The 26133-nt window shown below is 38.8% G+C and overlaps 1 protein-coding gene across 4 annotated transcripts in view; it reads right to left on the bottom strand.

Annotated features, from left to right (window-relative positions):
• The window catches only part of BMPR1A (bone morphogenetic protein receptor type 1A), an 82409-nt gene that overhangs the window by 26551 nt on the left and 29725 nt on the right, over positions 1–26133 (bottom strand). For 2 of the 4 annotated variants that reach the window (XM_068689414.1, XM_068689415.1), the window contains exon 2: positions 18096–18222. The exons of 1 other annotated variant lie outside the window; for it this stretch is intronic. The gene's annotated coding sequence lies outside the window, so the exon portion shown is untranslated. Of the gene's footprint in view, positions 1–16979; positions 17069–18095; positions 18223–26133 lie in introns of all 4 variants that reach the window. One more of the 4 variants, XM_068689416.1, reaches the window with a different exon arrangement.

The raw sequence follows: 26133 nt of genomic DNA, 5'->3' as shown, positions 1-26133 counted from the left end.
AGGCAATTCACTTCCAATTTCATGGTGATTTTAGTTTCTGAGAGACAATCTAAGAGTTTTCAAAAAAATTTGTCCAACCCTGTAGGATATAATGCTCTCAGCTTAGAACCCGTATTTTGTACCTGGGTCCTCCTTTCACTAATATTTCACTTTTCAGAAGACAAATACGTATAAATACATACATGAAAGTGTATGTAATAAAATGACAACAGGAACAAATTTTAATTCCCTATTTTTAAATCACTCTAGTTTTAGAATGCTTATCACCACGTAAAAGAATACATCAAAAAATGGAAACTAAAACCCAGCAGGACTGCAATTCCCTTCTGTTCCCCTGAAATGCATACATGATATGACTTCACGTTGTTACTTGAATTATCTTTCTGTAGTGTCAAACACTGAAGCATCAGGTTTGCTGTTAGCCAGGAAAGCCCTGCGGCAGGTTTAAGGCCTTGGTAGATGGGAGCTACAAATACTGCTGTACTCACAGTTGCAGTGACGATGTCTTATGGTGCGGCAGGGAAACTTAAGCCACAAATTTAAAAACCAAACAAAACCCAACAGATTTAGAATAAAGTGCCACAACACAAACTACGAGAACATGTCCTGTTCTATTGCCCACACTTCAATAGCAACAAATGAATGTCAAAAACCTGATGTGGGCAGGCTGAGACAGTTCTTTCAGTCACCACACTAACATTCAACAAAGCTTCTCTGCCACAGCTATCATACACGATTTGAGGTGTTTCTTATTCATCTTTTGAGCTGCTCTTCCTTTTTATGATTTCAGCTTCTGAGCAAAGCTATGAAAATTAGTTCAACAGCCTATGCTGTTCCTTCTCAGGAGAGGAAACTGAAAATATTTAGTTCTTAACATGACCTGGCACTCTGATACAGCTATATAGTTCGACAGATTGAAAAAACAGACTTTTAAAATGGACTAGTTGTTCTAGCAAACACCATACATACCCCAAAGAGTGGTTGTTATGACCTTCGTCTGAGAATATCTTTAATTAAAACAAGACAAAACAACAAAAAGTCCATTTGACAGAACTGAAGGGGCCACAGCTGCACCTCTTCAAAGTTGTTCCTTGTTGATGGGAATCCAGAAAGTCTGCAGCCATGCTGCAGCACACTGAGGTAAGTAATAGCTGGAATTTCTCCCAAAACTGCCTGGTATTAATAGTCTAGAATGACACAAATAAATGAGCATTTCAAATGTGTTAAAGCACCAATTAACTGCTGGAACATCGGTCTGCCAACACAGTAATGCTGAAGAACTTCAAAACCACAACTCAATCAGTTGATTTCAAACTCCTCAATGTCTATTTTTTCTGTTATAACCATGAAGAAGTATTCAACTATAATCTTTCAGAAAGCAATTTATTCCTAAATCGTAAAGCCTGATTTGTCTACAGTGGAATTTATTATCTTTCTTAGAAATATTTTATTGACTATAATGCTTTTGTTATTATAACTTTTTTTTTTTTTTTTAAATTGGAACTCAGCTGTGAATTTATGAACCAGCATGGGCATCTAGCCCTGCGCTCTGTATGACTCCAAAATTACGAAGCAAAAGTGCACAAGATTTGTTGTATGGTCTGAAATGATTTTAGAAGTAGGGAATCTAGTTGTAATTGTTCTTTAGACGTGGCTCTGTAATAGTTTTAACAGCATGATCCCCAAACCAAATGAGCCGCACTATCCCAGATTTTAATAAAGAATGATAGTGCTGAACATAGCAACAAAGACAGTATTGTAAAAAGGGAATTTATCTTGTAAAAAGGGAATGTATCAAAAGAAACATCAATCTCTAACTTCCCAAGAATTAAAACATCAAGTCCATTTCAACACACAGGCTATGTTTCAAAACATTTGCAGCAGTACGTACAGTACCAAGTAAATCTGTTTGGCAAAGCAAAACTGGAAAATATTAGATGTAGCCCCTATGTGTAATGGGTGCAAGACGTGGTTGAGGTAATTATAAGCATGCTGCCTCAATCATACATACAACTTTGAGGTTGCACAGAATGCTGGAGAAACTGGATTGTCAGTCTAAGCCAGCATGCAACAGCAACTTTTCTATTACAACTATTAGAGCTTTAGAAAACCTGATATGGTGCTATAATTATTGATTTGCATGAAAAAAATAACAGTAAAGAATTCACTACAGAGCAGACAATAAGTAGTTCTGAGAAAAGAGATTACAACCACAGTTCAAACAACATTCAAAGACCTGGATTCAAGAGTATTTATCAACTTTCATTAGAGAACTAAGCACAAGGAGTAGAATGTTGATAAGCCACACTGGCTAATATGAGTTGTCAATTCAGATGAGTGTTGTTTCTATGCAGGACTTGGATCACATGAAGAATCGAAGCATTGGGACTGGAATAAAATACAGTGGCACGACAGTGGCAAAGTTAAACATATAAGGAAGAATTTCTTCTCTGTGTAGCCTAGGAATTCATACACAGGAGACAGCTATAACCAAGGACTTGAGTACACTAACTGAATACCTCATGTCAGAGACACTGGTGAGATGTGGCTAGGAAACAGGCAAACATGACTCTAAGACCGTGAAGGAAAATTTTCCAGAGGAAACAGTAAAGCATGAACAGCACTGTACAAGAGACAATACAACTGATAAATTCAGCATATGCCTAGAAGGACTGATAATATTATCTGGAGAACAGGAAAACCCTATGAATGGAGACAAAAAAAAAAAGATTAATAAAGTGAAAGTTGGCAAGGAAATGATTACACTTTGGAAACACAAAATATGAATAAACACATGGAAAGATGGGCAAGCATTCAATCTGAAGAAAACTACTGGCTCAACAACGATAAGGTATGGATTAGCTATTAAAGTCTGTTTAGATCAGAAATTGGAAGACAATTTCTGAACCCTGGTTAGGTTTTAGGGAAGACTGTTAAATAGAGTCCAAAAACTTAATTTCTCTGTAGCTTATAAAGGCCACCATCTGATCTAGGTGCAGGCGATGGGAAATGAACAAACTGATCTGAGAGCCCTTCCAACTCCATGTTCACAGAAAGGGCTGTAGTTAACTTCAGTCAATTCCACAACAACAGGAAGTTTAAATGTAAGTTTCAGGTTCTGTACTGGCATGATTTTGTCAAATACTCGTACAGGCCTATTTTCCTCAGACTTTTAAAACTCTCTATTATTTTATTGCAAGGCATGACTTCACAAACTATTTAGAAGTGTAGAAGTTAAACATAGGTAGTACAAAACTAGTTAAAATGTTTTTCAAATATGATACCTTAAAAAATGAAGGTAAAACTGCTAAAATCTATTAAGAAATCATAGAGTCAATGGAGAAAAAAAATATTGAAAGCCAATTGTCTGCATAGCAGCAACAAAAAACACTCCAAAGAAGGACGTTTTTGTTTAGGTGCTAATTTGTGCAAGTCCACAAAAATAATTCCACTGAACTGCAGATTATATTAATCTAAAACTATTAGTGACTGCAAAATTTAAAAACTAAAAAGATGGTTTAAATTATTTCCATGTTCTTTTTCCCTTCACAATCTGCTACAAAATTTGAAATATTAAATGAAGTGTGTGTGCATTATACACTCCTTGAGACTGAAATGAAGAACATATCTCAGTTCTATGCAGAGAATATTTATAAACGTGTTTATAATGCACCTACTGCAATGGTGAATTTGTTCATCCAAAAACCATAAACCCTAACAATTACCTTCTGCAGCAGTGTTAACATTCTTAAGAAAGGACTTATTTGTGAGCAGCTGGAAGAGAAGTCACCAAAATCCACCCTGGACACTAACAGAAATCCTACAAAAGGAAGATTTCACACTGCTCGCAAGAAACAAATGCGTGTATTACTGCAGACTATAGAAAACAAACTACTAAATTATGATATATCTGTCCATTTCACAAACAAAGTTGTTAACCATGAAGAAATTAAAGCATAGCTGCTTTTTACCATGCCCAGCACAATTAGGTAATTGGGGACGCCACTGAATGGACTCCTGAATGCCCATCTTACTGTTATTCTGGAATTCCAATTAACTGCTACAAAGTTTCTGCCATTAAATTAACAGTAATGAAATTCACTAAACTTACTTTCCCAGTGCCATCAGGTATTCACACATATCCTTGTGTGTTATAAACATGACGCATTCTGTTATTTGAACATATTCAAACAGGATCTCACTACACAGTTTTTATTCATCTTGACCCAGTTTCCCTCTTTCAACTGCAGCACTTCAGCACTTCTGTGATTAGCTGGCTGGGAGCTTCTGCACTTAAGAGAAGCGGCAAGTGGACACCCAGGCTCCTTCCTACCACAGAAGGCATTGATTTCTGCTATTCTACTAGGAGCCATCGCCCCTAACTGGTTTTTAGTATCTGGTTATCGATTTTGCTAGTTCCTTACTGTCACGCCAGTCAATGCAAGTTGGAGAAAAAAGCCATTAAAATTGTTACAAATTTCACATGTCACTATTGAAAATATTGTGTGGTCATACTACACTGCCTATGAGACCTAGAACGTACTTCAGTTCTGAGATTTGAGTATTTAATACAAACAAGACACCTAAGCTGGGGATGGGAACATCCTTACACTACATTTACTTCCATTTAAAAATGCAGGCATGGACCTAAAGTCAGGGCCAATACCTTCAGAAATACAAATGCTTTTATCAGAAGGTTTTCGACACGTAACATCCCTTTCAGCATTACAAAGATGATTAATGAATGTTTTAACAGCCTTACAGTGTTTTTTTTTTCTTTTTCTTAATTTAAGAACAATTGCTCATTAATCTATGTCAAAAAAAAAAAAAAAACAAACCAGAGAAGTGACAGGGCAAACTTTATTACACTCGGTCTCGTGGTGTTAGCCCGCTGCTGTTACACTGCTGGCCTTTGCCCAAGGCAGATAAGGGGCCTCCTGGCCACCTTGGGTGTCCCAGTGAGGACAACCACGCAAATCCCCCGGTGCGGGGTGAGTTCTCCAGCACCTGGACTGAACTCTGTTGGAAGTTCTGGCACCCATTCTTTGTTTTGTGGCGCTTTTTCCTAGTGACTGCAGCCAGCCCCCGGCCAGGCCTGTAACTGTCCGCAGCGGAGCCGAGCCGCGACGCAATGTGGCCTGGCCGCAGCGCAGTTACCACACGAAAAGCACCGCTCTGATGTCAGATTTGGTGCCGAGAAGAAAATGAGAGCAACGCATCCGCGACGGGCCGATCCTCCCCCCAACCTCCATTAAAGAACTGACTGGGAGCCCTCTCCGCTGCCCCCATCCCCTCCCCTGATGCCTTCCGCAGGCGGTGGGCTTTCTGCGGGCCTGCGGCAGGCTGCCAGCTGCAGTGAGCGCCGCAGCCCCCAGCCGGCCCTCCCTGTGCAGCCGCGGGCGCCCAGCAAGGCTGTGCGCAGACTTGCTGGCTCCAGCACCATTGTCCGCATGGCTGCCCCCTGCCCCTCCGCAGCAGGGATTAGCATGGCGGCACCGGCTTCCCCTCGGCCGCCGGCCTGCTCCCCTCCAGAAGACCTTCCCAACAACACGGTTTGGGGTTTCTACTTCTTTTTTTCTTTTCCCCTCCCTTCTCAGATTGTCTCCATCAATCGTCTTTTCCTAGTCAAGACTTCCCAGAACTAAGCATGAAATAAAGTGCTCAATAAACGTTGCTGACAAGGCTCAGAAATACCCGGCTGCATAGAGCAGTAATTAGCAAGGTCACAGGAGTCAACTTGGTAACGCTGCTCATAGCGCCTTTGCTCTTCACACTGAAGTGTGTGAAATCAACTGCTATAATTTTACTTCTTATTTTAAAGGACATGCTTCCCAAACAGAGCGAGTAGCAAATAATTTCTGGTAGGAAGCAGCAGAATGGAGACCTTAAGAAAGCCCCTTTCCTTTTAGTTATTCCTCAAGATGGAGTTTCAAGTTGAGATCAGGAGGGAGCAGGCAGAAAGCATTACTGACCAAACCCCCCAGCTGCTGGTAGCGACATCTTCAACACAGGAATCTCTGCTGCCTACCTGAAACTGCAAATACTTCTCCTCTGGTATCTGACCGAGACACCATAGTGTCCCTTGTAATGCCAATGACATGTGACCAACATTAGAAAAAGGTCAACAAAAGAGTATTTCAGGAGAAGCAGACTGCTTGCCTCAAACTGCATAAACTGTCAACACAAATACTTTTTTGTTAAGCTACCCTTAGAGGTAACTGATGTCCAAATTAACTCACACATCATTTTGTGAACAAGATAAACATAGCAAACGCTACTTCATAAATAAGCCACATCATTTTTTAAATCATCAAACTCACTCCTCATTGCTATGGGAAAGAGAAAAATTTTTCTTTACTAATATTTACTTAATACAAACACAAAAAGACGAGGCTGACAAGTTCAACATCATCACAACTTGCTAATACAAAATGCGTCTTGGCAAGGTAAGCCTTACTCCTCATTTTCCTCACACGCTTGCCATGCCCATGGAAGCACCATAGCCTGCTGATAGGAAAAATTTTCAGGATAGCTGTTCTCACAAATCACTGTAGAAACAAAGCACAGTTATTCTCAAAAGCGCAGTCTCTGTCAATCTTCCAAAGAGGCCTTTCAATAACTGCACAGGCTGAATAAAGAAGTGGTAGCTGCTGGTCCTTCAAACTCCTCTAACACAGATGGGGCAGGGGAAAAGTTTTTTTTTTTTTTTTTAAGTGTACTTACTACAGAAACAAGATTTTAGGTATGCACTTCACAAGTGACATGTAACTCTCAAGTCTGCTATCCCTGTTAGTTACATTGCCCTTCTAACTTTAAATTGCTGAAACACGCCCTTTTAACCTCTTCTCATAATTCTCTTGAGTTACACGAACAGTCAGCTAGCAGCCCTTCTGTCAGCCCTGAGTCTCGACACTCAGTCTGGAAACTCACATTAGGGTATTTTTAAGAGGTTACAAGTTCCAGCCACAAAACATGAGGAGGTGACCACCTCCACAGCGAGGGCACAAGAAGTGAGCAAGCATTGTTGGTGGCAAGTCTAGCATAGCCTAAACCAGAATCACTGGCAGTTTAAATTAATATGCTGGGCTCTGAACAGCTGCGGCGATGAGCTGGCACATGCTCAATACTGCCTCAGAGGCACTGACCTCCAGCAAAAGAGCACGGTGGCCGGGGGTAGCAACCTCCCAAGCCCTCACACCAGCAACTCCTGGGGCTTGCGAGGACAGCCCTGACACATACAAGGAGGTTAACAAAGCTTCAGCAGGCGCAAGCAGAAAGGAGGGCAGGGGGTTAAACACCAAAATCCTCCTGAGAACAAGCGTTCTGTAATTACAACATTCATTATCTAACCTCATACTTTCCAAGTTCTATGCAGTTCTCAATAGCAGAGTGATAAAAGCTCATACACAAAGCATGCCATGCTCACATACAGAGTTATTTCACAATACTGGAGGTATTAAATTAGATGTCTATACTAAGAAAGTGCTTCCACAGTACAAATCTAGAATTAATTCCGTGCTACATTCACTTTCTACTTTTATCCCCCGTGCTTAGCTTTTAATTGTGAAGTATGCATGGAAAGCATGACGGCTTTGGGAGAATTTTCCAGGACTGGATGAATGCAGCTGAGCCTCTCTGGCCCTGTTAGTATTCTAACAAGGTATTCTGCAAGGCTTGCTGAGATGAAAATGAGTTTAACCTCGATTTGCTTAAACTCTAAGTGCATTGTAGATTCGCTTGGTTAAGTAAGTAGAGTAACAACATGTCACACAAACTACTCCTCATAAGTTTGAACAATGTACTTTCATCGAATATGGCTTCAAAGACATTTCTAAATCCAAACACTGTAATCTTTCAATAAGTAGACAATGACAGAGTTCAAAGGTAATGTTTATACTTCAACAGTTATAGTCCCCTATTTCCTTTCAGTGAAGTGCTAAAGCAACACTGTTAGCTTTTTTCATACAAAATTCACTTAAAACAGACACACAAGGAGCACGACTGGAAAGCACAGTAAGATTAAAATATTTAAACTTACAGTTTAATAGTTTTATTATTAGTATATTTCCCATTAGTACTCATGAGATTACATCACTTCTTTTTCTTAGTGCAAACAGGTTATTTTAAATATACCAGGAAAGGAGTTATTCCCCACTCATTCAAGATCACTTTCATGTAACCACCACATCCTGCCTTTTTCCACGTTACTTCTGTTAAGGCAATGAGCACATTTAAGTCACATAATCCTTCCACATCTCCACTATCAAAACCTTCTTTCTTTCATGATCCTTTATCTTTCACTGATCACCTCCTAGTTAGTGCACAAGTTACTTCATGTTTCAAGGATGAACCTCCCCATCCTTACACACACTTCAACGGTCCAGTGCATTTGCACCACAGAAACAGTCCATAAGCGTACCTGACTTTTTACTACCATTTTATGCTGCAGTAAAATAACTAGACACCTGTCTTATAAAGCTGAAGTCAAGGTTTAACCTAAGCTCCCCTCCACCCCTGGCTTTAGTTGTAAGTAAATAAGCTCTTTTCAGATAACACTCTCAATATATAACACCCTATTAATAATTTATTTTTCTCTGTAAGCCAAAGAGCAGGAAGTAAGATTTATAGTCTGCTCAGAGACTGCCACAGTCCTTTAGGAACAAACAGAACACAAGACACAGCACCAGTTTTATTACTGGTCATTACAGACAATCTCACACACCAGCTGTGCCATAAACATCTGAACTTTCTGTTTTTACCAACTCCTGTGAAAGTGAGAGAAATTCATATTGTCCTATGCACGATGTGTTTAACTTCCCCAAAACTGCAGCTATAGGTTATGGAGGAACTACTGTCAAGGTGAAGAACTCCATAGAGGCCTTGATGATGAGAATATAAACCGAATCTACAAATGGGAAGGAAAAAAAAAGCCTTAATAAGGCATAAAGGAAAAGAAGAGTGGAATCATTGCGATGATAATAATATTGATTGTCAAACTACTACTTTCAACACTCGATGTAAACATATAAAAAAAACAACAAACAAAAAAACCCAACCCCTCAGAGCATTCCCAGCAAAGTAACATCTTGTTGACAGATCTAGATACACATACTGGAAGTATTTAATATCCAATCTCCTAATTCTTTCTTCTTTGTTTTCATTCTTGGTTTTCTTTCTTTACAGCAAGATCAAGTATTGGCATCACCTGCTAAGGTGAAGCAGAGAGCAACCCCCCACTTTACCTTCACCGTGGCTTAGCTGTACCAGTGATCTTCAGTATAATTGTCTAACGGTTGAGGGTCACCGGCCCCCATCCCTCTCACCTGCAAAACTTAAAAGACATTCTTCACATCTCAAACACCAGGCTGCGCCACTGGGGCAGGTCTGCCTGGTAACAGGTACTTCTTCCATTACAGATGACTAGAGCAAGTATGGCAGATGCAATGAAAAAATTAAGTATTACTGGCAGAACTCAACTTGCTGCTGGAAAGAACCATGTACGAACCCAATCCGAAACCCGCGTTTGCATCGAGCGTCTGTGACACAACAGTTGCATGCAAGCACTCCACAGAACTGCTGGATAGAAGAATGCTCAAGCACATGATGCTTGTCAAGCAATTCATACTGACTTTCAATTAAAACACAGCTTGCTTCTGCATCATGAAATAGCCCAAAATCCTATTCTTTCAATATATATTTCCTCTCATCTCTACCACTTGAAATCCTGCAAGTGCTTAAAAGTTACTGCAAGCTCTAAAAGTTTTTTTGTATCAAGAAGTCTAACAAAGGGCATCCCTGATTTCTGAATTTATTCACATTCTCAAGATAGAAACTAAAAAAGACAATTCCCATGCAAAACAAAATTACTTTAACTGCTTTAAGAAGTTGTCAGCAGATTCCTCTTTCCTGTTCGTAATTTTGTAAGTGAAGTAACTTCAGAAGTAACTTTCTGAGGGTAGGAAAATTCAAAAAACAGCACAAGTGTATCACTTGCTAGTAGAACAAAATAGTGCTGATTATTTCTGCCTCTCGAATGGAGCAGGTTCATTAGCAGTGCTCTTTGAACTTTCTAGATTATAAAATTGCATCAATGTTTGTAAATTGTTTTGGATGTGGTCCACAAAGAGGTGACAAGGGAAAGGATAAAACTGGGTAAAAACTTGTGTTTCAGGGCTGGTTACTGTGACTTAACGTAGCCATACAATAATGTAAAGAGAATTATGACTGATAAGTCAATTTAAATCTGTGAAGGGAAAAGAAAGGGTTACAGGAAAACCTCAATGAATGGAAATAGTTTTTATTGTGAAGAGTGTAAGCAATTATTTTTGGCAGACAGAACAAGTCATCATTACTAAACCATCTCTAGCAAATGCAGCACGGTATCTTGTAATGACCAATCCTTTGTCACTTCCCCAGTATTTTTCCATTCCCTTCTTTTTTCTGTGACAGTTTTTAAACATTTAGAAGAGTATAGAAAACAAAACCAGTAAATGAAACACGGTGGTATTACTGCACAGCTCTGCTGCAGTATTTTTACACACCTCTGCTGAAGAGGCAGATTAGTCCTATTACCTTACCGTGTCCTTAGGAGGTCAAGAAGCAGTGTTTTGGGCAAGAGTATAAAACCCAGAGAACAGTTAAAACGCTCTTTGTCCAGATGTCCCACTTCTTTCATTTCTTCTGCTGCAATACGTACCCATAACACCAATATCCACAGAGGCACTACTCATCATGACTTTACCCATCTACCCCTTTAAATCCATTCAAAATTTTAGTCTCTACAACAGTTTGCAATAACTGAATACCACTGCGTAGCTCTGCCCTACATTTAAAAACAAAAACTCACAAACCTAGAAACTGATCATTAATACTAACACCTTCACAAATGTTCTTGATAAGCAATCAATTGGCTGCCACAAAGTACATGAACACGCCTTATCCAAACTCCAGTTTGACAAGAGAACTGTACAACTTCTTCCCTAATGCGTAGAATCATTCTACTACTCACCTCCTCCAGGACAGCGTAGGACATAGAGCAAGCTATTTTTGTTTATCCACTCTATCAGAAGCACAGTTTCAATATTCTTAATATTCTAGCACAGAGAAGCAGCACAGCATATCGAAGACATGCCTCCCAGACAACAGACGTATAAATGCACCACATGCCACATTGTAACTGCTCCCCTTAGATCTGACATTCAAGCATTTGTACATAAGCAGAATTACAAGTTCAAAATTAAAAAAAAAAATCTTTTCAGATGCCTTTTTTTTTATTAAGTTTCCAATCACTGAAACAGTATGCTTTATTTTTGTGAGACTTTATGCCCACAGAAGGCTTCAGCTACTGTTAATGTGAAAGCTTTTCATATGCTTTATCTGACAACTGAAGCAACCCATCCTTTTTCAAAAACTAGCACTTCGAAGCTGCATGTCTGAATAAGTACAAGCATTTGAACAACTTGGAGGACATTCTGTACAACTTCACTGTTGAAACTGATCATCTCATGACCCCTCTAACATTACTCTGTTTCCAACAGATTTGCATTTTCTATTAGTGTGACCAATTGCAGACCTTTAAAACCTGGGTGTACGATGCCTTGTATCTATCAGAACATGGAATAATCCATGCATAACTTCCTCATTACTGTAAGCAAGCCGCAGCTTCCAGGAAACTTAAACTAAAAAAAGTCACGAGCATTGAAGCTTCTGTTTTTTTCAGAAGCCTGTACACAAAATACACAAATGTAGGCAAAAGCTTATGCCCTGTCCCTGCCTCCCCCCACATGACTATTCTCCTAATACACATATTAAATGATCTTCCTGACAACTTTTCACAGAGGCAAAACCTCTGAGGATTGCGTAAAACCAAGTCCTTGGTTCTAAATCAGCAGTCGGACTTGTGTACTCACGATGTCGCAGAAGATAAGGCCATCACTAGGTCAGCTTTCTGCACGCACTGGAGGTGGCAGTAGTCAGGCTCCCAGGAAGGGACAGGTACCAGGCCAGTTTTGGCAGGTCACTCACTCTTCATCAAGGTGACACAGGCTCCCACAGCTCTCCCATCACATTTCTAAAACTTGGCAGTAAGGACTTCGATGTCTACGTCTCTATTTCTTATCTATTGTAATGTTTTAATATTTTACAACCACCTGCCTTACTACTTTGATTAAATAAATAAATGCCTACTGTGACAACACTGAACTCGTTCTAGTGTAGGCAGCAGCAAGGCTTGCCTCATTTCCACTAAAGCAAATATTTGTTTGCTCATTCTACCTGAATAGTTACGTTTTCCTTCCTTAAGTTCACACTAAATAGATCAAGTAACCTTTTCCTTCATCACCAGTCATTCTACAGTTGTGTACTTCCTTTATTTTTTCCCAAGTTATATAATCTTGCATTTTTCCTGTTAGCTTGCTCTCAAAATTATTAAGAAATACAGCTAAATTAATGTTACCTTTTGGCAGACAGACACTTCATTGGCCTTTTTTTTTTCCCCCCTTTTTCAAACTATTCCATTATGAAAATTGAGTATTTTTATTCCTTTTTTTTTTTTTTTTACTCAGTTACAAACAAACAGAAGTGGCTTAGAATCTAGAGCTGCCATGCAGACTGGCAGCCACAGCTGCTCATGCAACAGTTGAGCCAGCGTGTTTTACATCTGTTTTTCCCTATGCACACACATTACCATCCTAATACTTGGTTCATGTTATTAGAAGTAACTACTGCCATAATCACAAGTCACTTGAACAAAATGTACATGGAGTAAATTGTTTTAAGAGTAACTTGCACCATCAACAGACAATTCTCCATTCTACGTATCATCAGATTATCCTGTTTCTAAAAAATAGCAGTATATTTAAACTAAATGGCATATGACTAACCAAGCCATGAATATTTACTGCCTGATTATTTAGATTATATTCCACTGTCGGTATTTTAACAAAGAGGAATTTCAAAACATAATATTTAGGTTTGAAAATAATGCAATTACTCAAGATCCTTAAAATCTGTACTGCGTTGTAAGCAAAAAATATATTTTAAGGACATGATAAAAATACGTCACCTTTACCAAGACTTGGCTACAGTTCACATTTAATATTTTAAAGGGTATCACGTTTACATTAGAAATGAGGAAACTACTTATTTCCTATCACACTTTTTTTTTTTTCCCTCTTTTGGACATTAAGGATGTTATACAAGGACCCTTATCTAAACTAACCTTAGATTTTGCTATTGTAACAGGTAACTGTTTATTACTTTAAAATGCATTTTAACTGGACTCTTAGATTTATTTCAATGTAATTCTGTTTATCAACTCTAACACTTTAGAAACATTTCACCTAACATTTCATGAAGCTTACCATAATGTTAGCAACTTGGAATCTCCGGAGAAGGACATCCTTAACTTTTAATCCTAGCTCAGGGGATCCTAGTCCATATCTAATATTTTAATGTTTCAAAACAGTACCATCATAAATAAGTGTTTATCTGCTTGGTTTTGCCTTGGGGGAGTAGCGAGACAAAACCTATTCTTCAAATGAAAAAAAACAAGCTGTGTTATTGTTTAGGAGATAACCACATCTTACCATTCTTAATCTAAACAGCAAGTCAACAAATAAACAAAACAGAAAGCTGTGTAGGTTTCTAATTGCACATTCGTGTTACTATCTCATTGTAAAATATTAATACATTAATATAAATATCTTCAGATTGTATGGTAAATGCATTTCCTATGTACTTCTCTCACCTGAAATTCTTGAATTAATTTGCCATCCTACCATAAATTCCCATACTCAGATACAGAAATAAGACAAAATTTAGTCTCCCCTTACTACATAGGAACTTGCCCAGATTTCCTTGAGATATGCTTCACTTCTGACAGTAGCTTCTGAGCCTGACAGGTTCAACGTTTAAAAATAAATAAATAAATAAATAAAGGGACTGTAGGACAGTATAACGTGATCTTCCTGAACCTGGCAGTCCAGGTCCAGCAGGGAAGGTTCTTAATTTAAGATGTCTGAGATTGAGATGGTCATGCTACTCACACAACCTGGGCTAAACCAGGACAAGTGGGTTTAAGTAGTGCCAGGAGGATGCTGACCACAGACGAGGCATACTTTACTTTCCAAAGGACCAGTAAAGTGTGTGACAACATGCTTTAGAAGCAGATCTGCAGCTGAATCACTGGCACTTCCTGTTTTGATCAGCAGATTAAAAAGAGGACACATTTCTAGTTACTCCACTCCTGGAAAATGCTTTCAGCACACTGACCTGCATTTCCCATTCGTGGTTCGAGCCCGAAGTGGCTGAGCCTGTTTGTTATGGAATTAACTCCAAGCAAATAGTTTGCTGCCAAGGAAATTCAGTGACAGCTACCCCGACCTTACAGAATAACAGCTTCCTAAGTGAATGGAGATCTTGCATAGTCTTGATGGTTAATAAGAAAATCATCACAAGAACATCTCATCACTTGAAGATTTTGTTCTGAGACACTCACGTGTGTGCCTGGCTACTAAAGAAACAAGCTCCGTTCCACGAGCTGAGATGGCTCTACCAACACCACTTTGGGATTCTACAGGCACTGGAAGCTGAAAAGTAGGAAGCTATTCCAAAACCATCAACTGAAGTTACTGGCCAAGCAGCTCTGTATCACAGGCCCTTAATCTTCTTTTAATTATTGCCTTGCTAGAAGAAAGACAAACTAAGGGACTATATCACAGTTTAATGGAAAAAATACATAGAAGCAATCCAAGTTCAGTTTTCAGCACTCTAAAGAAAGCAATGTAATCACACAACCAAAATCTTTATGTTAAATAAAGACACAACATGATACAGGAGACTAGCTGCAGAAGGTAATTAAGCATACACAGCCATACTGCTTAGGTGGAAAATACTAAACTGTATTTCTCCAATTACATCATGCAAATGTTGAAGACTTGCACAGATTCACAGCTACAATTAAAAAAGACGTGTATCCTGCTAAGACGTTAAGAGAATTTTGCATTCTCAAAAATAAAGTACAATTAGCTAAACTACAAGAAGTGCCGTATTACCATCAGATTCTGTATTAAAGATTAAAATAAACTAGGATTATTCCTCGTCTTGAGATCTTAAAAACTGTCAGACATGTATGATATGCTTCACTGAAACTTAAATCTCTCTATCTCCTCCATGTTAATTGCAACTTTTCTCTGTATACCACCTAGGAACTAACAAACGATGTTCCAATTTTAGATGCTAACATCTTCTTTTATATGATATATATTTAAGATTAAAGCATTCGCTTTCACAGAGCTTTATGGGTGTCAAAATAACAAATGGGCTAGAAAAATTCAACTGAAAGCAGGTCATGCTGTGAAATACAACACTGCTGATCTCACTCGAAGTATATAAAGTGGCTGATCAACATCTGGGCAGATATACTCTGTCCATATCCAGTATTCATATTCTTTCCCTCTTTTGGCTTTCATAACCTTATTTTTTTCATCTTTTGTCTTTGTCACTTGGCTATTGAAATTAAATTACAAGGTATGAAAAGAGGAGATAAAGCATGTAGGAATACAAACGACTGGCAAAATAACCTGTTTTTATTTGGTTCTAACACACTCCTTCTTGTTATTTGCATGCTTGTTGACTTACAAGTCCATAATCTTTAGTAAAAACAGGACAAGCTGTGTCAAGATAGTGAAATCTTGTGGTGGAGCAGTGATGCTATTTTACTTTTTGTCAGATCACCTATTTACTTACGGGGAAACCATAAAACACCTTCCCCCCATCTATTGCTAATACTATTAAAAAATATAATGGACAAAGGGGAAGGAGTGAGGGCAATCTGTGGAGTTATGATGTTTCTTTTTTTTTTTTTTTCAATTTAATTTTCAAAGAATACTTAAAAGGAAAATACAGATAATATCTCAAAGACACACAAAATGAAATTTACTGGTATTCTTTCCATAGAGAGCTCACCTATACTTGGTATCTTCAAACATTTACCTTTCTTCAAATCTCTTATATGAAAGGAATGAGATTTTTTTCATTAAAATTTAAAAGACTACCTGCATAAATATTGTTATCAATTCTAAATGCTTTGAGAGTGGGATCACTGAGAACAGTGGGCAATAAAAAAACTGTTTTATGATAACCCGACCGCTTACAATTCTCTATTCTTATAAAACCTTGAGATTTAAGCAAACACAGCACATTAATCACTCTTCTCAACAGCAGATGTAGTTCTGGTGTTCAGAGCAGACTGTCTAGGTTAATGAAGCTATTTACTGCTACAAATAGCCCCTAATGTTTACAGCTTCCTATTAGTATGCACATGTTCCCCACAACCTCAGTTCTGAAATTCTTGTAATTACATGGCTGAAAACAGAAACTGTTATTCCTGGTAGGTGAAAGAGTGACCTTACAAGACTGCCACATCTGTAGAGTCTTCCTTATTGATAAGAGAGAGAGAGAAGAGAACTTATGCGTTGTTCAACTGTCTCTGTCATTGGATGAGAAATGATCTGCTCCCTCCCACAGGGAGAAAAAGGGAAGAAATTAGTTTTTGGTCATGTCACAGTACAAAGCCTTTAATTTTCAGCACTACCCTTTACTTTTTAGCAGTATGTAAGTGTGCTACATCTGTCATATTAGCTGCAAGATGCACAGTAGAACTGGCTTTGTAATTACCCTTACTTCAATATGTGGAATATGGGTTAAACACACAAAAAAAATAGCACTTGCCTGTCTTCTTGCACTGTCAAGCATAGAATAACCTGAGTAAAACAGAAATATGGAAGAAGCTAACATACATCAAGACATATTCAATGTAGACCAGATTAAGATCTTCCTCACCTGAAGTACTGTAGATTGACTACAACTCTTACACTTGCCAACAGAAGTTTAACTTTATACCTTTGTTAATGTGTTTATAGTGTACAGGAAGTTACTACTTTTGAGTAATGAGTCAGCAGAAGAAAAATACAGGTTACCTGAATTTAATGCTGATCTTTCCCTTGGAGCTTTTTCTCTAAAATTACACTTCCACAAGAGGATAAATTCCTATATGGATAGGTTATACCTGTCAAATATATGAATTCTGGTTAACCTTCCTTGGTTAATCTCTGTAAGTGGAAGAGGTATCATCCTGCTTTAAGTGAACTTTATTTTCTTGGAAAGGGGATTAATTTCAGTTTGTAACAGGGGCCACAATCTACAGGACTACAATAATTTGAGACACAAACTTCTTCTAAGAAAGAACAGAGGATAACTGATCAATCTTGGCAGCATAAGTCTCTGAAGCTGTCTCACCTGTTATAAAACCCTTTTTCTACCCAAATGGGAAAAAGTGAGAGGAAGGGCCAACACTATCACATCTTCAACACTGCATGTGGGCATTGCCTAAGTTCTAGTTAAGCAAAGCTAGAACAATGAGAAGCTAGATGTAGGAGGGCCAGTGATCACTATCTTGAAACAGAGTTAGTGCTGCAGGAGAGAGTTCTGAAATGTGTCAGAAATCGGATGTTTCAGGATGTTTGTACATCTTAATTACATATAGGAAAAAAGCTTTAGACACCACAAGGCAGTAAATTTGAAACAACACATCTCCATACCCATCACTCACAATTACAGGAATGACTGAGTTATCAAGGCAGTGGAATTTATCATGAAAAAACATGTTATTAATAGCAGTAATAATAAAAAGGACAGCATAATAAAATTTTGTACCCATCAAGCACTATGCCAGAAGACAAGATGCCCAACTAGCACGTCAGTTGGCAACACAGTCATTTACGTCAACTACACTATTACTAATAGTTGTGACTGAACAGGTTGCAGTGAACAGAATTTGACTGATATGGTACAGTAACTTTTTTCCAATATGTCTCCATAAAAGAGGTATCTGATCTGTAGCTGATACTGTTTTGTCTCTTTTCATAACTGAAACATTGAACAGAAAATAGTTCAAACAGCTGTTTCAGAATGGTATTAAAAGCTCTGTTATCAGCATAAAAGGCTCAAAAAATTTAAAGGCAAGATAAGGTGGCTATTTATTATATGCATATTTACTCCTGAAACATTCAAAATACAACTTTGCATGCATTTACCTTATCTCAGAATTAGGAAACTGAATGAAACTGTATTGTACTTCAAGCTTCCTCCAGACTGTTTTCATCTGTACTTCCACTTCATTAGTTCAAAGGTGATACTATGGAAATGCATATTTCTATCAATCTGTAAAACAGTAAGAGAATTTGATTTAAGCGTTATCCAAAGAAATTGTATTGTCAGTTTATAGTACATAATGCAAACTGCAGAAACTGATAGCCAGAGGTACACAAGCCCTTTGCTATTATGAACTGCCTCAAGAAAAAAACTTCTTAGACACTTGCATTTGTAGTAGTTGTACAGCTGAAGCATATTTGTAAAACACCGATACTAAAAAGCATTTAAATTTAATTTTATTTCTACTACATACACATTTGTCCTAGATGAAGGGAGATGCTTGGGAGGAGGGGTGTTAAAAACCCCTGTTAATTGTTTTCTTTTGAAAATATGCCTTTCTAATCTTTCCCAATAACACTCTGATTCACCTGGCCTGCACCAACCTGATTAGCAAGCCACTAGGTTTCTCCAATTTTATTTGTTTTTAAAACTATGCAACAGATTAGAGGAAGGACACATTGTGTGGTGATACCAATGGAAAAAACAACAACAAAAATGATGCCCAAGTCAATCTTTATTAAACACAGAAGAATCCAAGACTGAAGCCTCACAACAAAATTCCACTGGTGTCACCCCATTAGTTCTAGTACACAATGAGCCATATACAGAGAAAAATATAATAATAAAATAATAATATAGTAAATAAAATATAATAATAAAATATACAGAGAAATAAGCAGTAGGTTTATCATAGCTACGCAAAGGTATGACTGTTCCTGGGAAGAAAAAGTAAGTCAAGAAGTTTGGGAAAAAAAAAGTAAAAATACTGGCAATAGGGTGGGTTTCATTTTTGTTCATGTTTTTGAACTGTCCTACATCCAAGCATCAGAGGAAAGCAAGGAGCAAGCTCTTACCATGCATTCTAACAGTCGTAGTAAGCCTGATTTCTGTCAAGTCCCGTGGATTTTAAACATTTTTGTGGAAAGCTAATTTGGGCTTATCAGCTTTACTATTTAGATTCCAACTCGAACATATGGCACATATTGCCAGTTCTTCCCACTTCATCACAATGTCACAATTTGTGAATGCTTCCATCATCCAAACCTTTCAGAAATATACAAGAATTTTATCACTAAGAACTTCTAGTCTTAAAACTGCAAAGATAACCCTGAAAGTAACAAATGCTCCAGCATCAGCAACCCAGACGTGCTGTTAAAAAATATGCAACCAATCTTATAATCTAGTGATTTAATGCCTTATTTCTGAACGTGGAAACCAACAGTACTGCATGAATCATGAGCCTAACATGATTTTTAGCAAATGAAAATTTCAATGTCTACCTCTCCGCTCTTTTCCTTTCTAAGCTCTATAAGGACCTTTACCATTACAAGGTCAGGATACTCCTGTCTCCATGTCCATTTATAAGCACTGTTTCTAACACACTGAGGTTTAATAGTCTTGGTAATAAATAATAAATCTGTGTAAAATGGCAACCCGAAACCATCCTGAATATCAGATAGCAGCAGTTCTTAAAGACAATTGTCTCCACGGAGCAGACAGGCTGACACTTGATTGCTATTTCTTCCACGGTAGAATTGGAAAAACATTCTCACCATGCAAAGGTGTTTGTGGAGAATGTTTTTGTTTTTTTTAAAGCAAGTTTGTAAAAAATCTGCAAAATAAATCCATCTCACTCTCTCTCTCATCAAGACTCCAGTTCACCTTCTGTTGGACTCCAGAATACAGGACTATAAACAGAAAAAGGTCAGTGTGCTTTCTGTTTTTACAACATGGCCAAATCCCCTGTATCTAATATCTGATTATACAAAGACCACTTTGTATTATTTAAAAAGCCTGCTTTGTAAAGGCATTTCTGAACACTGCTAGTCCTTTTTTTTTTTTTTTAAATGATGTCCTCTTTCCAGACTCCCAAACTGATGAAAATTCTTAGTAAATGTTAATTTCTATAAAGTATTCATTGAATTTCTTGATCTTACTCCCATGTATCAGATACCCAAGTTCCCTCAACAAACAAAATGATTTTAGTGAACTTCCTGATTCGCATGACTGTGTATGTTCATACTTGAATTCAAATCAGTGGTGCTCTTCAGAAACCAATCTCCCTAAACACCCCTATTTTCCTTGCTTTACTTTACACAGTAAGGCAGCCTCTGTGCACATGAAGATTTATTTTGAGTATATGTAGATGAGAAAACAAGCTTCAGAAAGCACATCGTAGATGCTCCAACCACTCACAGGAATTCAGCCACAGACTCAGAGGAGGACTGCTTTGAAACAAAACCCCCACAACCTGTAGAGCATGGCTGTCAGGTTCTCAGCACCTGACAGATCCCATTCTCTTAGCCACACTGCTGGGTAATGTGGACACAGACTCTTTCATGACTCTCTCAATTTCTGCATCAGTTCCATATTCACATCTGCCTTTTAAAAAAGGACAACTACAAAAGCTAAGAGATGAGTGAAGTTAATGCTAATTACTCATTTATGAGAGTAACCTCAGTATTCTATTTCTTCAATTTCTTTATCAGCATGCAATGCTACTTAAGAACAAACTGAATTTTATAAAAAGCAATTGACTTAAATATTTATAGTTATCCGAAATGCTCAGCTATTAATGGATTAGTTTTTCAAAATATTTAATGTCATTCCTGATGGCATTTTCCCAGAAGAAACGCTGTTGATAACCAATAAAACTATTTAGTAAGTTATTCACACAATTCCATCTTCATTTTATTAGAACTTCATCTACTACAATGGCTGCAAGAAGCACTAACAAATTCAAGAGTACACAGGCTCACAGCACTTGCCACTAGTTACATATTGAATCCAGATTTATCTGAAAACTTTTGCATCATTAAGATTAAGCTTAGGATCTTCATACACTATTAAGTCTGGAATATTGCCCTGCAATCTGAAGAAAAGAAAAAACTTGAATGACATTAATATACTGACTATAATATACTAGCTAACCCAAAGAGCTGTAACTTTGCAGTCACCAGCAGGCCACAGGGAACAGTCCAAACACCCAGCATGAGCTGATTTAGCCTCATTCGGCAGGACGAAGGGCTTTCCTGCTAATGTGGGGCAGGAATGAACAGCCCTGAGCAGGACAGGCAGAACGGAGGAACTTGTAGTGGCAAAGCTCGGAGCAGAAACCAGACTCCGGCTGTAGATTCCTCCTTCTTGTCATCTCGCTTATCTCTAGGATCAGCTTCCCTTCACAGCAGCTCCCGTTCCTCCAGCTCCAGGGCCACATCCAACTCACTCTCCTTACCTGTCCACGCTACTCTCGATTAGAAGGAAGTTGCCTGGTGCTTGACTCTCCCTGGCTTTGTTTCTCCAAGTCATTCCTCCTGCATCCCCAACTGCCTCACCAGTTTTCATCTCAGTTAACTTTATTTCTCTTAGATGATCTATTCCACATGAACACACCTTTTTTTATCTTGCAGTTGGAGAAAATTGAGAATTATCCTGCATTTTGAAAAGAATCAAAAAAAGGAACCTTCAATGAGTTACAAATTTTAGAGCAGAACAAAACAGAGGTGGACGAGGGGCTATTCCTATGTGGCTGTAAACATCTAATAGCTGTCAAATCTATAGCTGAATAACCACCACAGCTGTTAGTCCAGAAACAGACAGGAAAGGTCAGCAGTGGAAGCCTGCGAGTGAAGGACAGGAGACTCAGGAGGGCTCTGCCTTTACATGGAAACTGACTTATCATGGATCTTAGGAACAGAAGGGTAAAAGTGCAACTATTTGCACTGAAGTTTCTGTTAAGCTCCTGTAACTCAGGTGTGCATTTTAAATGCAAAATTATGCGTATTTAAGGAACACAAGTTTAGAAAGCAATTTTGAAGTAACATAGCAGTTGAAGTAATTCATTGGAATCAAGTACATGATCACAGAAGAATTCATGGGTACAGATGACGGGTTAAAGACCTGTCGATTCATTCCAGCTTCCAGTTACATCTTCCTCACTCCTAAGTAATCCAGCCACCACTGCTTCCCTTCTGCAGGTTTCACCAGTTCAGTCATACCTTTATCACAGTTTATGAAACAGAACTTTGTTTTAATGTTCCTGTGAATTCAGATCACAGGCTTGGGTGATAACAGATAGAAAACAACAGGGGCAATAACCTTCATCACTCGATACTTGGGGTTGGAGCAAAGGGAGAATGAGGAAATCAGGTGGTGCTGGCAACACGTCTCTGTAAGCAGTGCCGATGGGTTCACAGCCAGCTGATGGTTCTGCTAACAGACAGGAGAGGTCTCAGAAGCAGAGCTAGCCATTCTAGGGTAAACTATAGTCAAAAAAAAACAGGGGGGGGGGCTTTTTTTTTTATATATCTCTCGATATGCATAAAATATAACACAAGCCCAGACTGTGCCTGTGGAATATGCTTTAGTCAACAGTCTCATGACTGCCACTAGCAAATTTAGCCAGAGCTCCTATAAGCTAGAAACAGTTCAAAAATGGTGATTACACTGCTATGAGAAGCCTACTGTAGCCGTGAAATTTGAGTGGAATTCTAAAGGGAAAGCTGCCATAGCAAATTTCCAAATCCTACTTCAAAGTTCACATCCAAGGATATGAATTTCTTAAGGAAAACTTTTTCAATAAATTTACATGTGAGTAAAACCCCACACTACACTGGTAAAGCAAATACAATATTGCCTTATTGCCTGCAGCACACGCTAGGCTTGATGGCTTTGTCAGTGAAACACTGAAGGTATACGAGGATCTTGGAGCAAACAGTCCTTCCAAAATATATGGGACCATTTCATGAAATAAACTGATGCTTAGGTTGAACAAGCTTACATGTATGCAGCCTATAAGCACCAGGTAGCAAGTTGTGAAAGAAGAGCCTGAAAAATGGTAAAAGCACATTTATCCAACCCTTGAGGCAAGCCAGTTTTGACTGATCTCCTACTTCATTAAGAATATATCTGCATGAAAACTGATTTTAAATTTTAATTTTAAGCCTGGCTGTATTCCCTTGAATTTCAATAAAGAATCACCAATTTATTCTTGCGAGGTATTTGAAATGCAAGGAACAATAAGATATTGCAGCACTACGTCATGTTTCACATCTGGCCGTGACTCTCAAAATAGCTCACGATATCACTGATCTTTTAGCACCTGTAAGTTATTCTCATAAAGTGCGGATTTCATCATCTTCACTGATTACTGTATGGATCCCTTATGGCAAAAAAAAAAACCAAAAAAAAAAACCCACAACTTTTTATCATTTGTTGGCACATTTGCTGAACTTACCTTGAAACAGTTTGATGAAAACAATATATTGCGTATAGATAATACAGACCTAAACACCAATGGGTCAACTGAAGTACTTATCTAACCTGGCTGATGGCCTGTGCAGGCAGGTAGGACAACGAGTGCTGCCCACCAGTTCTCCCCCCTGTAAATAGGGGAGAGGGTCCCTGAACAACCTCAGGCTTTACTTGCGAGGCCTTACAACTGGGCAAACTTACTGAAAGGCAGAAGACACCCTAAGTAGGTAGTATTTCAAGGGCGACGAAGCTGGTGAGGGGCCTGGAGAGCAAGTCCTATGAGGAGCGGCTGAAGGAGCTGGGCTTGTTCAGCCTAGAGAAGAGGAGGCTCAGGGGTGACCTTATTGCTCTGTATAAGTACATTAAAGGAGGCTGTAGCGAGGTGGGGGTTGGCCTGTTCTCCCATGTGCCTGGTGACAGGACAAGGGGGAATGGGCTAAAGTTACGCCAGGGGAGTTTTAGGTTAGATGTTAGGAAGAATTTCTTTACTGAAAGGGTTGTTAGGCACTGGAACGGGCTGCCCAGGGAGGTGGTGGAGTCACCATCCCTGGAAGTCTTCAAAAGACGTTTAGATGTAGAACTTAGGGATATGGTTTAGTGGGGACTGTTAGTGTTAGGTCAGAGGTTGGACTCGATGATCTTGAGGTCTCTTCCAACCTAGAGATTCTGTGATTCTGTGATTCTGTATTTGAGGGACCCACCCTGCTTCACAGCTTGGTACTCTACTCTGAGCTTCTTATGCATTTCTGTTGTCATCATCTGAGCTCCCTGCTGAGACACAAGACAAAGTGTTCTACATGCTCAAACTTCTGAAAAATCATTGCCCCAGGGCCTATCTGGAAAGATCAGAACAGAAACTCCTGAGTGAAACCGTCGCATGCAGTATGAGACAGACAGAAAAAGAGGATGCATTTCACATAGTGACACGAATCTGTATAAATCACAATGCACTGCACCCTCCAGAAGGCCTTGTGACACAAGGAATTTATTACTGGGGCCATGATGAAAATCCAGACATGAACCTCCTGTGATGTTGACTTAGACCTGTAACAAAAGTCTGCTTTGGCAGTAGGGCCAGAAAATTCCACCAGGCTTTTACCTCATCTTGACAGACACAATTTCCTATAGCAGAAAGTTTAAGCCTTCTCATTCCTTAGCAGGATATCTTGAATATTTCTTTCTGGCATAGCTAGCTACATCACCTGACGTCACTCGAATGACTCCACAAGGCTGATCTTCTTTAGCCACTGTGCAAGCAGGCTCTACACTCACAAAGAAGCCTCAGTATTTCTTTCACTTGTCTCAAATGTTCTTCATCCACAGGTCCAATGAGTCAGACTGAAAAAATATCAGCTGACTCTCTACACTTTGGGGCTAAAAGCTATCTGACAACAGCCTGGTGTTGAATCAAAAGCAATTATGTAGTTTGCCATCCCCAAAGGCAACCCCATCAGCCTGCAGCACTTGCTTGATGAACAATCCTGCTCTGATGCATCACCATGGAGAAGTCAAGCCAGAATACGACTCACCAAGCTTTGTAACTAAAACAACTGGACAAGAGACTTTTCTTTGCAAGTACTTCTTTCATTCACAGCTTTCCAAGTACCCAAAACAGTCCTGAAAAGTGCCTCTGTTTTTAAGAGATCTAAAACTCAAACTGTTTTACCTCAACTTTGGAGATACCCAACAGAAAGCTAGCCCCCTCATCCACAGCCTAAGCTTGCTCTCAGAATTGTGAAGACTGACTGGCCTCACAATTAACCGTCTTCAGCTGCATTTGACGTCCCTGAAAACATGGCTAGCTGCAATACCATGTACTTAATAAGTCTTCCTAAATTTTGGAAAGTCATCAAAAACACTTAAGCTCTACGCTGTTCAGTCATCAATCAAATTTCATAGTCAGCTTCTCGATGTGCTTCAAAACCTGCCTGGGCCCTATCACTTGGCTAGTAGTTTGCCTCATGCAGATGAAAGTAACAATAATATGTGATCACTTGGCACACAGACCTAGAGGCGCGCATTCTTATCATAATACTGATCCTGGGAATGCTGCCCAGGCTTCAATTTCTCTCTGACAAAAGCACCAGTGAAATCTACCTTCTGCCTGTGCTGCAGGCCCTCTAGGCCACATTTTGCTAGGTGATCCTTTTCCTCCTCCTGCTACGATTCCTGCAAAAAGGTCAAGTGTTTCTTCAATCTGCCTTTTCATGGAGTGATTCAAATGTGATAAAGATTTTCAGGAATGCCTTGATTTTACTTATTTATTTATTAGATATTTGTATCTTACATTTATATACATACGTTATAACTTCAAAGTCGCATGGTCTTGGACACTACCAAAACACTGCCTTTAAACCTACAAAACATTCCTCTTAGTTTACACACTTTCTGAATTAGCTGAACACAAAAACCAAAACCTGGTACATGAAAACTGCCCATTGCTTTTTCAGGTCCTTTCACACCAAAAACATAGAGCCATGACCACAACAGTCCTGAGCACATGGAAACGGTGACTGAACCTTCACAGAAACCATCAGTCTCTCACACAAACACACACACAGAATGGTTAAAGGCTTCCACCATGAGCAAACCCATCAGGTACGGAAGTTTTCCCCAACAGAAAATATTTAGACATGCTAAAACCCAAAAAAATACTAATTTTTCTTT

Source organism: Anas acuta, chromosome 7, assembly GCF_963932015.1.
Source record: "Anas acuta chromosome 7, bAnaAcu1.1, whole genome shotgun sequence".
Lineage (NCBI taxonomy): Eukaryota > Metazoa > Chordata > Aves > Anseriformes > Anatidae > Anas > Anas acuta.
This window is presented reverse-complemented; position numbering and strand designations above follow the sequence as displayed.